Here is a 13,466-nt window from a genome sequence, read left to right as displayed (position 1 = left end):
GTGGAAGTATATTAAAATATGTATCGTTCATCCACCAAGAAACTAATTTAAACTCTTCACTATATAATGTCAATGAGCATGTTTTATATGTTCTTTTCTTTAAACAATGATAGTAACAATAGGTGCAGTCTCAAGGTAGATGATGATAGATGATAGATAGATGGATAGATAGAAAAAATAAAAATGAATTGGTAAAAGTTTGCATTAGGCTTTCTTTTGATTATGTGGAAAAATAAAAAATGAGAAAAAATAATTGTAATGAAAATCTAAAGAAACATAAACCGAATTAAAGATTAAGAAAAATCAATAGGAAATATCATCTTGGGAAAAATTTCATAAAATATTACATTTGGCTAACTATTTTTCTTTAGAAGTAGAGAGCAAATTATAAAATAATAATGTAGAGTTCGGCTTATATTACTTTAACTAAGCAACTTTTCCTGCATGCACCATGCAACCTGGACTCAGATAGAAGCAAGACTGAACTCATTATGGTCCCCTGAAGACAGCGCAAATGTAAATCAGCTAAAATATAAGGCCCAGGATAACTTTTGGGTTGGTAATAAAATTCATGGTGCTTAAATTGCTCACTTCTAATGCATATTTTACAAGTCTCAGAGGAAATCTCTGAAACTCATAGATTTTCCCCCTTTCCTCATTACTGTATTTGATGTACTTTCAAACTCTGTAAGATGAATTTAATACTTTGTAAAGCACTAAAAGTACCTATCTGAGAGAATCTGAAGGTCTTACAGGACATTTTCTATTTATGATAGTTCATTTTGGATTGCTGAATGGGAAAACTGAGGATAAATGTATCCAAAGTCCTATGGGTTTAACATCAGTCTTCTAAAGTATATTGTGCTGGCTTTTCTACATAGTCCCTTGATCTAAGGAATTATGAATGATTCTTTACAGTCAGCAGGATAAGCCCTTTAAAGGAGATTTTTTTATGGTGGTTACATGTTCATTCTGATTTATTTACACTTTGATCCTTACTCTCAAACATGTTATGGATCACTGAGTGGTCTATGACCATGAAAAAGCATTTAGTTTACTGGCCTATACTATCCTAGGGATGAGTATATGACCTTTATTCCATTGTCACAATTCCTAAAATAGCTTATCAAACCAACCAGAAGAACCAGAGAAACACTCCATGAGGTATAGAGGTGTCAGGAAAAGTAGTGAATCTTTTCGATTCTGCTCTAGAACCTTATTTTCCTTTAGAAGAATATTAATGAATTCAACTTATAATGACTGATTATGTCCCACTAATCTCTATGATGAGAGACATCCACATCTTTGAGTGATATCAGCATCTAAATCAGGTAGACTTTAAATCCTTTTATACTAAAAAATATGCACCTATCAGAAGTATAGATTAAATTAATTAGACAAGAAAACAGCTGTTTATTTTTTGTTTTGTTTTGTTTTGTTTTTGGAGTAGGAGGAACTGATTATTTTTCCCTTGTTTATTTTAAGATACTTTGGCTGGATATAAAAAACTACATTTATAATTATATTCTGTCAGGACATTGAAGAAATTATTTCACTGTCTTCTAGCTTTCATGATTGTTGAGAGATTAGCTGTCACTCCTTTACAGCTAATTTGTAACCCCCGCCCTGTTGTTTTATACCTGTAGTTTCACAACAATACATCTAGGTGTGAATTTCTTTTTATTTCCCTTGCTTGAGATCCTATGGACTAGATTTATTCAGTGACTTTCATCAGTTCTGAGACAATTTCAGAAAATATGTAATCAAGTATTACTTACTGCCACATTTTCACTGCCTTCTCTTTCTGTATAACTGATTAAACCTTTCACTCTATCTTCCATGCTTCTTATGCTTTATGCTTCTTATACTTTCTCATATTTCTTCATAATTTCAAAAATTATGTATTTTTAATTTCTTCTTATGTGTCTTCCAATTCACTAATTCTCTCTTTGTCTGTGTCCATATGCCCTTAAATGTGTACATCGGGTTTTCAATTTCTACTGTTATATTTTCAGGTCTTATTTTAAAGTTTTATTTTTCTATAAATATATTCAAACCTCTTTTTTTATCTTTTTAAATATACTATTGTTAGCTTATAATATGATTATTTCAGAATTTGAAGATTTATAAGCCTGATTCTACTGTTTTTTTTCCCCACTAATTTCCAACTCATTGAAACTTGTTGCCATGTATTGTTTTTTTCTCCTATGATTTTATCATTTTCCCCAAGAATGTATTCATGCAAATTAAGAACAAGGATGAACTGTATTCCTCTAGAGATGATTTGGGCTGTTTCTGCCACAGACCAGGGAGTACCATGAGTCTGGGAACATCTTAATCCAAATTTTTGGTATAAGGGTTTTGAATATGTTCAGATAATACTAATTTTGACTACATATTTGTAAATTACTAGAACTGTGGTTATAATTTCTATGGCTTTTATTATTTTATTTCTCTCTGAGGAGGCAGGTATATTTTGTTTCATCCTTGCCCTGAAAATATAGCCTTTTAGAGCTCCTGTTTCATAGATAAAGTGTTGCCCAATAGTGTTTTTTCTGGCCCTAAGCTTTGATCCCTCTCATTTTTGTCCTGAAAGGTGATCAAATGCTAACTTCAGTTTCATTAGATTCATTAAATCTCCATTGGTCCACTTACCTATCTTAGTTATAGATTTCTTTTAGATTATCATCTTGTAATTTCCGACATTCTCTCAGTACCTCAATGCTTTCAAAACATATCTTAAATTATTTTACCCAAATTTTTCACGTGTTTTGATGGGGCAGTTAGTCTAAATCACCTAACCTGTTAAGGGTATGGAGACCTTCTTTTCTTTCTGTTTTACTGTTGTTTAGGGTCAAAATATTTTAATTAAGTAAGTTCCCTAATTAAAAATCACACTAAGTCAAGTTTCATGAGAGAGTCAGAAATAGAATAGTAAAGTAGAAGTACAATAGTAAAAACTACAATGTAAGGAATAGTGATAATTTTCATTGAGAAAGATGAGAAAATAATCATATATAATTTTTTGTTTTAATTTGACATATGAAAGATACCGACCCAAACTGTGTAGAAATAATTAAGACTAGATAACACATGGAATTTTAGCTTGAGGAAATAAAGAGTGGTGTTAGGGAATCTATTTTCTTTTTTAAAGATTTTATTTATTTATTTGACAGAGAGGGAGAGAGAGAGAGCACAGCAGGGGGAGCAGCAGGCAGAGGGAGAGGGAGAAGGAGGTTCCCTTCTGAGGAAGAAGCCCAATGTGGGGCTCCATCCCAGGATGCTGGGATCATGACCTGAGCTGAAGGCAGATGCTTAACTACTGAGCCACTCAGGACCCCTAGGGAATCTATTTTTACAAGGCATTTACACAAGAGATGTTACCCCAACAAAAAATTAAAATTTTTTGGACTCTGGAAGCCAGTTTAAATGAAATGTTTGACATAATATTCACAACTTCTCTATAAGATGGATCTAGAAATATTAAATAATTATTCAGGCCCATAACTGAGTAACAGAACTGAGATTCAAATCTAGGATATTTCATTCTAGAACGCACAGAACTCTTATCCAAGACACTGTGTGGTAGTTGAGATGTATCTCAACAATGTATCAGATAACCTTTCAAAATCTTTCTGAGCCCTAAACATATATAGATGCAGTATACTTCAAAATGTTTTAATCAGTTGTGTTTGAAAAACCAAAAACACATACACTCTACCTTGCCTTATTACCTTCACAGTATCAGATTCACATATTCTTAATAGTGAGATATAGAGGTTTTACTTAATATAACTCATCTATTGTAACTCATAACTCATCTATTCTTAATTTAGTTGACATTAGATCAGAGTCTTACTCATTTAGTTGTTGGATGTTAGTTTGCCAGAAGAAAAACAAAACAAAACAAAAAACAAAAACAGAAAAGGAAAAGAGAACCAAAGTCAAGACCTATACATAAATTATTTAATCTTTCCACACAAATACTAAATGAATTATCTCTGACTAATGTTGTAACAAAGGCGATGAGATGAAGTATTAATCATTACCCTATTTTGTTAAAAGGCCATTCCAGGTGCACCTGGGTGGCTCAGTCAGTTAAGTGTCTGCCTTTAGTTTAGGTCATGATCCCACAGTCATGGGACTGAGTCCCATATCGGGCTTCGTGCTCAGCAGGGAGCCTGCTTCTTCCTCTTCCTCTGCTTGCCGCTCCCCCAGTTTGTGCTCTCTCTCTCTCTCTGTCAAATAAATAAATATTTTTTAAAAGGCCATTCCAAATATATCTATATATAGATAATCTTCATATATATCTTCATAATAAAGCAAAATTTCATCCACTTATTTTCTACTCTAAGTTGTTGTTTTTGTTTTTGTGCTCAACTCAATCCAATGAGATTATGGGCTAAGTGATATCTCAGCATTCCTGGTGACAGCAGTTAACCCAGAAACTAATAACAATCTCATGCAGCTAGACTTCCAGCCTGAATTTAAAGACCAGCGTGAATATTTTCGAATAAAATTAGTTTGATTATTTGAATGCAAAATATAGTAATAATACTGAATATAGCCTATGAAATGATTGATGTATGACATTACCATTGCATGAAGCTTGATTTATATACTTAGGATTTCTCGGGAGGTAACCTATATTATGAATAAAATTACAAAAATGTGTAAAGAAATATGAAGAAAATGAAAGTAGGCTGAGATAGTGAGGGAGGAGATAGCCTATTTATTATGCAACGACTTAAAATCATTGGAAATTTTTAACTTCCAATCTGGGAGCAGTTTAGCAGAAAAAAATTCCTCAAAATAATCAAATATGAGAAGCAAACAAAACACCCCAAAAAGTTAAAAAGAAATTTCTATTGGACCATGGTTCATAGATTGATAATTAAATCATATATTCTAAACAGTAAACTGAAGAAAAAAAACAAACAAACACTAAACTGTTCAACCATTTGTGACCCAAACAAAAATTACCAGTCTTTGGCCTAGAGCTCAGTGGGGATTATGATCTGTTTTATTTATAAATGGCTTGTTTTGTCTATTATAAACATGGAAAATATAAGCCTTTTTTTTCCCCTTAAAACCATATACTGGTTTGCTACATGCCATAAAAAGGAGAAAACAGTCATGTATATTAATCATGCATATCAACTATAAATGAAATAAAAATAGGCCTGAGAATTTTATCCCTACTGTACCCACAAGCTTAAATGAACCAAATAAGCTGCTTTAAGACACAGTGGATGGTTGATTTAAGATTCAAATTACTGAAAGAGTTCACCAAACTTATATTCCGTGTTTTCAGAATACTTGACACATAGTTCTTCAAACCTATCCAAGCCATTATTAAATGACATAAAAGGTGTTTATTGCTTCAAAAGGCAGCCTACTAGAATATTGCTTTTCTTCCCCTCTGAGCTACAGTCCGTTAAATGGCACTTTCTATAAACACTAGATCTTTTCTAATAAGAAGCAATACTGTGATCTCAGGAAGCCTCGCATATTGTGACAAATCTTTGAGCCTCTGGGCTGTTTACCTAATGCTCAACTTAGACTACACTTTGCTGTATCTATATATTCCTCTATATAGCTCATCTTTGTCCACAAAGTAAGTGAAAAATATATATAAAAAAGGCTAAATAAGAGATATAGTCAATCCTATCAACCCTATTAGAAAGCTACAGTGAAGGTTACTTTGACTAAATTCAGCCCATGAGGTTCTACTGAACACCCACAAATGGAGATAAATTTGTCCTATGCCACCATATCCCATAGCTCTTTTAGAGAAGAACTTCTTTCCTGTTACTTTTTCCCTAAGAACTCGCAAAGTTTAAATGAAAATATAAGAAAAACAAGGTAATTTAGCATGAATGACAGCATATTAATGCAATAAGCATTTATCACAACTCACTTAATAGAAGGCATTATGTTATGTACTAAGAAGGAAAGCAAAGAAGTATGATAACCCCACCAAATCCAATCTAAATAAATTTCTAGTTCCTTCACTGCTACTTATTTCCTCAGTCCATTAGTCTAGCTCCTGGTCTCCTTCCTAATCTAGGTTTGAATACTTTGGCCTTTCACTTTAACTACATACTCACACTAGCCCCCTCTGTCCCTCTCCACTCCTTTTCTTCTCTTTCCAATTTTCCACAGCTGCTCTTCTAAATCTTTATCTTAATTTCCAAGTCCACATTCTTATAGTAACTTTCTATTAGAAACTTAGTATAGTTCCAAATCTACAAACAACCACCACCACCAACCCCCACAAAGAAGCTAGCCAAATCAGTCTCTTCTTCCTTATGATTCATTCATAATCTTTTACAGTGACCCATTTTCCAACTTTCTCAGTTTCATGTGTTGCCACTTTGGTTAGTCTGACCACATTAATTGCCCCCATTTAATCTATTTATCATCTCTTCTTCAGATATTTCCTTTTTTATGAAAAAAACCCACAAAAGTATATAAATGTTAAGCACTTGTTCCTTTGTCCCATGCTCACATTCATTTTCAGTTCCTTCTTTTCAAATGAAGAGCTGCATTTATTTCTTCCAACACTCTTCATCACAAAATCAACACCTGTTGCCTGCTGGATATCCAGATCTCTCTCAAGGTGCAGAGCTGTTTTTCACCTTCATCATACAGTTTCCTCTACATTGCCTCCTAAATAAATGCATATTGATCCTTTGAGATCAGCCCAAATATCATCTGCTCAGAAAAATCATTTGGGACTTCCTTCCTATCCATCCTCAGAAGAATTGATTACTTTTTCATTTGTAATTCTACAAAGTGTTTTTCATTATGCTGTGTTCATGTTTTAGTATTATTTGTAAAAATACCTTCTTTTGTGGGCAAAGACAGTCTCTATTGTCTCTTACTTCAATCATCTCTACCTTAATGCCTGACATTTAACAGGTGCTCACTGTTATTTGTTGCAATAAACTGATTCCATCCTTCAAAAAGCTTATTATATGTTATGTTTTTGGAAAATTCCATAGAATGATAATAAAGGAATTTAGAGAAAGATCACTCCACTGTGATGTAAGAAAGCTGAAATGTATTTGGGAATTCCAGACAGACAGACCCGGGAATATCTTGTGTCATGCAGAAAGAGTAGATGGAGCAAAAGGTCAAATCTGAAAAGGCATAATGCTTACTAAAGGAATGCTGAACATCTAATCTGGCTGGACTTTAGTAATAGAAAAAAAGATAAGATTTGAAAAATAGGATGAAACGTGAAAAACTTTGCATCAGGCAGAAATACAGGTTTGAATGCAATTGACCAAAACAACAACAACAACACCTGAAAAAAAAATAAGAGAAACTTATTTCTTTCATATATAAGTGCAATCCAAACATAACCATTCAAGAGTTAAGCAGTCATTCCCACTGTTTACTCCCTGACCACAAATACATGCCTTCTACCTGCTGGTCCAGGTGGTCTCCAAACATTATGCATTTTAGTAAGCACAAAGCAGCAAGGAATGAAAAGGGTACACTTTTTGTCTCTGAAGACATATCTTGAAAATTTCAAATAACTGATCAGAATTTACTGCCAGGGCTATAAATCTAGTTGCAAATGAGAAAAAAAATCATATTTTTTTATTGGTAACCATGTTTTTTTTTCTCTTTTCCATGCTTTTTCATGGACTCCAGTCCAGAGCATTAATGAACAAATCAGTGTATGAGATCTTGCAAAGTAGGAGAAAAGTTGTCAAGTACAGCCTCCTGGGTATAGAAACTGGGAAAGAAAGAATGCCCATCACCATGCCCTACAACTCTAGAGCAGAGAAAGGAATTCTGACATCTCTCATGTGTTAGTGAACAGTCAAGGAAATGGCCACATAACCTGCCTGTGGACAGATACTGAATGAAAAAGCTCTCTTCTCATTCAAGGATGAGTAAAGAGAAAAAATAACAACTAGAAATGTATAGAAAAAAATACTACAGAATAGAAGAAAGAAAAGACTGGAAGAATCTGAGGAAGAACATAGTGCACTACTTCTTCAACTGCAGGAACCAAAAGAAAAAGATGTGCATGTTATTCTGTGCACAAACACACACACACGTGCACACACACACACACATACACACACACACATATGTATATATGTATGACAATTCAGTAGTCTACACAATGCTAGCTATTTCAATATCTGCAGAGACCAGTATAGTCTCATCAAAATTTCAAAGGGCAATAGTGGGTAGGAAGAATGAGGAACATGGCCAATACAGAATATGTCTAAAGAGACAGACACTAATCGGCACCATCTAAATGTCAAATATGAGTATGGGCTTATTTTTACTAGATTTCTGATTCTGGAAATCTGGGGAATTTTTAAGATTTATTTATTTGTGAGAGAGAGAGAAAGATAGAGAATGTGTGTGGGGGAAGGGACAGAAGGAGAGAGAGAATCCTCAAGCAGAGTCCCTGCCAAGCACAGAGCTCGACTAATGCAGGGCTCCACTCTAGGACCCTGAAATCATGTCCTGAGCAGAAATCAAGAGTTGGACACTTAACCAACTGAGCCATCTACATGCCCCTGCCAATTTGGGGATTTTTTTACATTTCTTTCTTTCCTTCCTTCCTCCCTCTACTCCTTCTTTTCTTTCCTACCATGTTGATTCCCAACAAAACAAATGAATAACAAGAAGAAGAAGTTATGTAGCCAAACAGAACACAACTATAGTCTCCGTACAGAATACAGACTTTTTCTGAACTCTTCTTAATGGAATATAATAAAAAAGTTGCAGAAACAAGAACAGACAGTAAAGAAAAGAAGAAGAAATGAAAGAACACACTATGATAAGTGAGCTGAGGGAAAAATTTTCAATAATAAAATTAGATTTTGGAATAGAAGCATTAAAAGCCATAACATACATTTTAGGGAGGTAAATCACAGATGTCAATGATGATTTGAGAAACTCTTAGATACCAGAAGAAAGAGTGGAAATAAAGATAAATGGTGAGAGAGAAGAAAACAGAGTGGGAGAATATACAGGGAACAACACACACACAGCTGGCCCAAGAATATCAGTGCACTGTAACAGTGTACAATAAAACAAAGGAAAACAAAATTCCCTGATCTAAACATACCCTGAGAGGGATATCTGGGTGGTGGATTACAAAAGCATAAAAAAAACAAAATATACACTGTAAATAAGAAAAATAATAGAAAAAATGAAAAATTTAGAAGGACTGGATTTATGAGGTTGAAGGAATCTTGTAAAAAGGAGGGGAAAAAACACAAAGATGAAAAATAAGAGAGACAATACAAAAAAAAAAAAATAGCAGATCTGTCCAGGAAGTCTAAGATAAAAACAATGAATTTCTAAAAGATAAAATAATTTTAAAATGAGGAGAAAAATAATCAAGGAATCCCTCTTTTAAGTGCCTCAAAATAGAAGAACATAAATGTGTAGACAGGATTCACTGGATGAAAACCTCAAATCATGGATGAAAATAGACTCAAGATAATGATATCTCCATGATATTTCAGAACATTAAGAGCAAAGAGTTAATCCAAAAGGCTTTAAAGGGAAACAGAAAATAAAAATAGGCTTCTTGCAAAAGATTAAGAGAATGATGCTATCAGACTTTCAACAGTAGCTCTGCCTTCTAACTTTGTAGAGCAATTGATTTCCAACCTAGAATTCTTGACCTAAACAAATTATCAGTGAGTAGTGAAATACAGTATAAGAAATGCATGATCTTAAATATATTACCTCCAAAGCAAGGTTTCTTAGGAAACCACTGGAGAATGCTCTCCACAAAAATAAAGGAATAAATTTTTAAAAAGGAGAAGAGAAAGAAATACAATGATGGAAACAGAAATACAAAAGAGACATTCAAGATCACACTTGTACAGTGCATCTCAAAATAAATCAACCAGACTGGAACACATAAAAATTTACAGGAATATTTCCATATAGTTAAAATTGACAGAATTCCTGATATTTTTAATGCATTAAACAAGTATTTATACAACTTGAGGAGAGATTAGGGACAAATCCATGACAAATACATTGAAAAAACTAAACAAATAAGCATATAAGCAAAAAAAGAAAAGCTATACTCTAGGAAGATCAAAAAGACCTCCAAGAAAATTAATTATAGGACTTTACATATTTCAGCTCTAAGTGGAGTTTATAAAGTCCTAGTAAACACAGTACTGAAAAAACTAGAATTTGAATATTACAATATGGGGGAGGTAGGAAGACGGGAATTATATGTGTTTTGGTTATAGTGAGGGATGACAAAACAGTACATCAACACCTTCAATAGTAAATAGATAATCCCTACATCTAAAATATCCAGAATATCATCAAATTACTTAGAGATGTAAGTGGTTTCTATCAAAGAAGAATTTTTTAAAAAAATTAAAACAGGCCTGTTGGGGCATCTGGGTGGCTTAGTTGGTAGAACACACAACTCTTGATTTTAGGGTGGTGAGTCTGAGCCCTATGTGTGGCATAGGGCTTAAAATAAAATTTAAAATTTGCCTACTAAAATGGAGTACATATAGGTAAAGTACTGTTTCACAATAAAATACAGAGAATATATCTAAAAAATGAAGGAAATTAGGCTCAAGATTTTCTTTGAAATAGTCTGACAGAAGGCAATATAATATGACTCCAAGAAATGTTTAGTGCCAAATGATGGGACCCAAGCATTTTTATGCCCAGTCAAGTAATTCTTTTTTTCATGAGTTAAAAAACTTTTAGAGACATGCTCATGTAGGCAATGATTCATAAAACATATCTCATATTTTCCCTTGCAAAAACTAAGAGTATTCTTATCATCCAACTAAGAGATAAATAAAAAGCAAACAAACAAACAAACAAAAAATTCCTTTTCTGGCTAAGATGGACTAATACATACTAGATTTACCCTCTTGCATAAAGCCACCAAACAAATGGAGAAAATAGATGAAACAAAGGTTTCAAGACACTGTATATTAGGCAGCAAAAGACAGTAATCACTGAAAGACAGAAAACAAATGTAATGTGCCCTTTGAATGAAAAGCTTACTGCCTTAAAAACTTTTCAGGGATTACTCAGGAAGGGGGAACCAGGTACATCCTAGAACACTTCTGAGTTGAAGTAACATAATTAAAGAGTCCAGGGAAACTAAGACAGATATAATTCACAGAGAGGATTCTTCTGCATACAGAATGATGGAGATCTGCACTGTCTCGGTACCCTTCAAGTATTTAGCAGACTACTGATCAGTGGATGCATGGGAAGAAACAATATGAGGCTAGAGAATCACCCCAAAGAATGAGAAATAACAATGCTCAGTACCAACTCAGGCATAGCAACGATGTCTGTCTCCACTACCCAGTTTTAAAACCTTATAAATCAAAGGTCATTGGATACACTATCCAGAAGAATCTTGACATCATAGAGGTGAATAATTAGCTAGACTAAACACCAGTCTTGTCTTGCCTAAAAAATCTTAAAAGCAAAACTTAAAAGGATAAAAGTATTTATAAATACCTTAAATGCACTAAAGAATATTAATTATAAACTCAAGAATATTAATTAAAATCAAGAATATTAATTATAAAACAAAATATCCAGCATCCTAAACTTAACATCAGAATATCTGGCAACCAGTCAAGAATAACCAGGCATGCTAAATGACAAGAAAATATATCACAAGAAGATAAAATAACCAATAAAAGCAGACCCAAAACTAATACAAAAGTTAGAACTAGCATATGAGGACATTAAAACAGCCTATTATAACTGCATTCTATGATCTAAAAGTTAAGTTAAAGTATGGGAGTTAGAATAAAATATAAAAATAAAACATCTAGAGATGAACAACAAAACATCTGGGATTAAAAATAAAGTGCAGTGGATAGATGGACATTACATAAAAAGAGATTGGTAGGGACTCCTGGGTGGCTCAGTTGGTTAATCGACGGCCTTCAGCTCGGGCCATGATCCTGGAGTCCCGGGATCGAGTCCCGCATTGGGCTCCCTGCTCCGCAGGGAGTCTGCATCTTCTTCTGACCCTCCCACTTCTCATGCTCTCTCTCTCTCTCATTCTCTCTCTCTCAAATAAGTAAAAAAATCTTAAAAAAAAAAAAGAGATTGGTAAACTTGGAAGACATAGTAATAGACATACATAGTTACATATGACATTAAATTTACTATCTATTAATTATTTCAATTATTTATAAATGTATTACTTATTAAATATTATATTTAACAAATATAATAATATATAACAAACTTAACATGTCGTAAACATATATTTGAACAGAAAGTAACCAATATCTTTTCAAAATAAAATGAAACAAAAACGAAAACATAACGTATCAAATCTACTATTATTCAACCTTGAAGAGGAAGGAAATATTGACACATGGATGAAACTTGAAAACATCATACTAAGTGAAATAAGCTAACCATTAAAGGATATAGTGTTTGAGGTTCCTAGGATAGCCACGTACATAGAAACAAAAATAGAGTGGTGGCTGCCAGGTGTTGGAATAATGGGGGAAGGAAAATTATTGCTTATTGGTTACAGAATTTCAGTTGGGGATGATGAAAATATTCTAGAAATAAACCACGATGATGGTTGCACAACACTGTGAATGTACTTCATGTTAAAAAAAAAAACTATGCACTTAAAAATGATTAAAAAGGTTAATTTTATATTATGTATATTTTACCACAATTAAAAAAAAAGGAAACCTTAAAAGCAGCCAGAGAAACATACAGAAGAACAAAGATAAGGATGGTATGATATTGAGGTATATTCTCTTTATTCATGCACCGTGGAGAGTTTTAATCAAGAAAAGATGGTGTATTTTTGTCAAATGTTTTTTTTTCTGCATCGATTAAGAGGGTCATATGGTTCTTGTCCTTTCTTTTATTAATGTGATGTATCACACTGACTGATTTGTGGATGTTGAACCACCCATGCATCCCAGGAATAGATCCCACTTTGACATGGGAGAAAACCCATTTAATGTACTGTTGGATCCTACTAACTAGTATCTTGGTGAGAATTTTGACATTAATGTTCATCAGGGATATTGGTCTATAATTCTCCTTTTTGGTGGGGTCTTTGGTTTTGGGATCAAGGTAATAGTGGCCTCATAGAATGAGTTTGGAAGTTTTTCTTCTTTCTATTTTTTCAAACAGCTACAGAATAATTGGTATTAATTCTTTAAATGTTTGGTAGAATTACCCTGGGAAGCCAACCAGCCCTGGATTCTTGTTAGTTGGGAGACCTCATTTTAATTTAATTAATTCTTTAAAGACCCTATCTCCAAATAAAGTCATGTTCTGAGTTATTGAGATTTGGAATTTTAGCATATGAATTCAAGGGAAGGTGTTCAGTGTAATATATTAATTCACAATTCAGCCCATAACACCTAGCTATCACTAATCAAAAAGTCAGGTAGCTATATTAATAGCAGACTAACTAAATTTCAGAG

The sequence above is a fragment of the Enhydra lutris genome, unplaced genomic scaffold (assembly GCF_002288905.1).
Source record: "Enhydra lutris kenyoni isolate GAN:26980312 unplaced genomic scaffold, ASM228890v2 scaffoldscaffold4, whole genome shotgun sequence".
Lineage (NCBI taxonomy): Eukaryota > Metazoa > Chordata > Mammalia > Carnivora > Mustelidae > Enhydra > Enhydra lutris.
Note: the sequence above shows the minus strand (reverse complement) of the source record.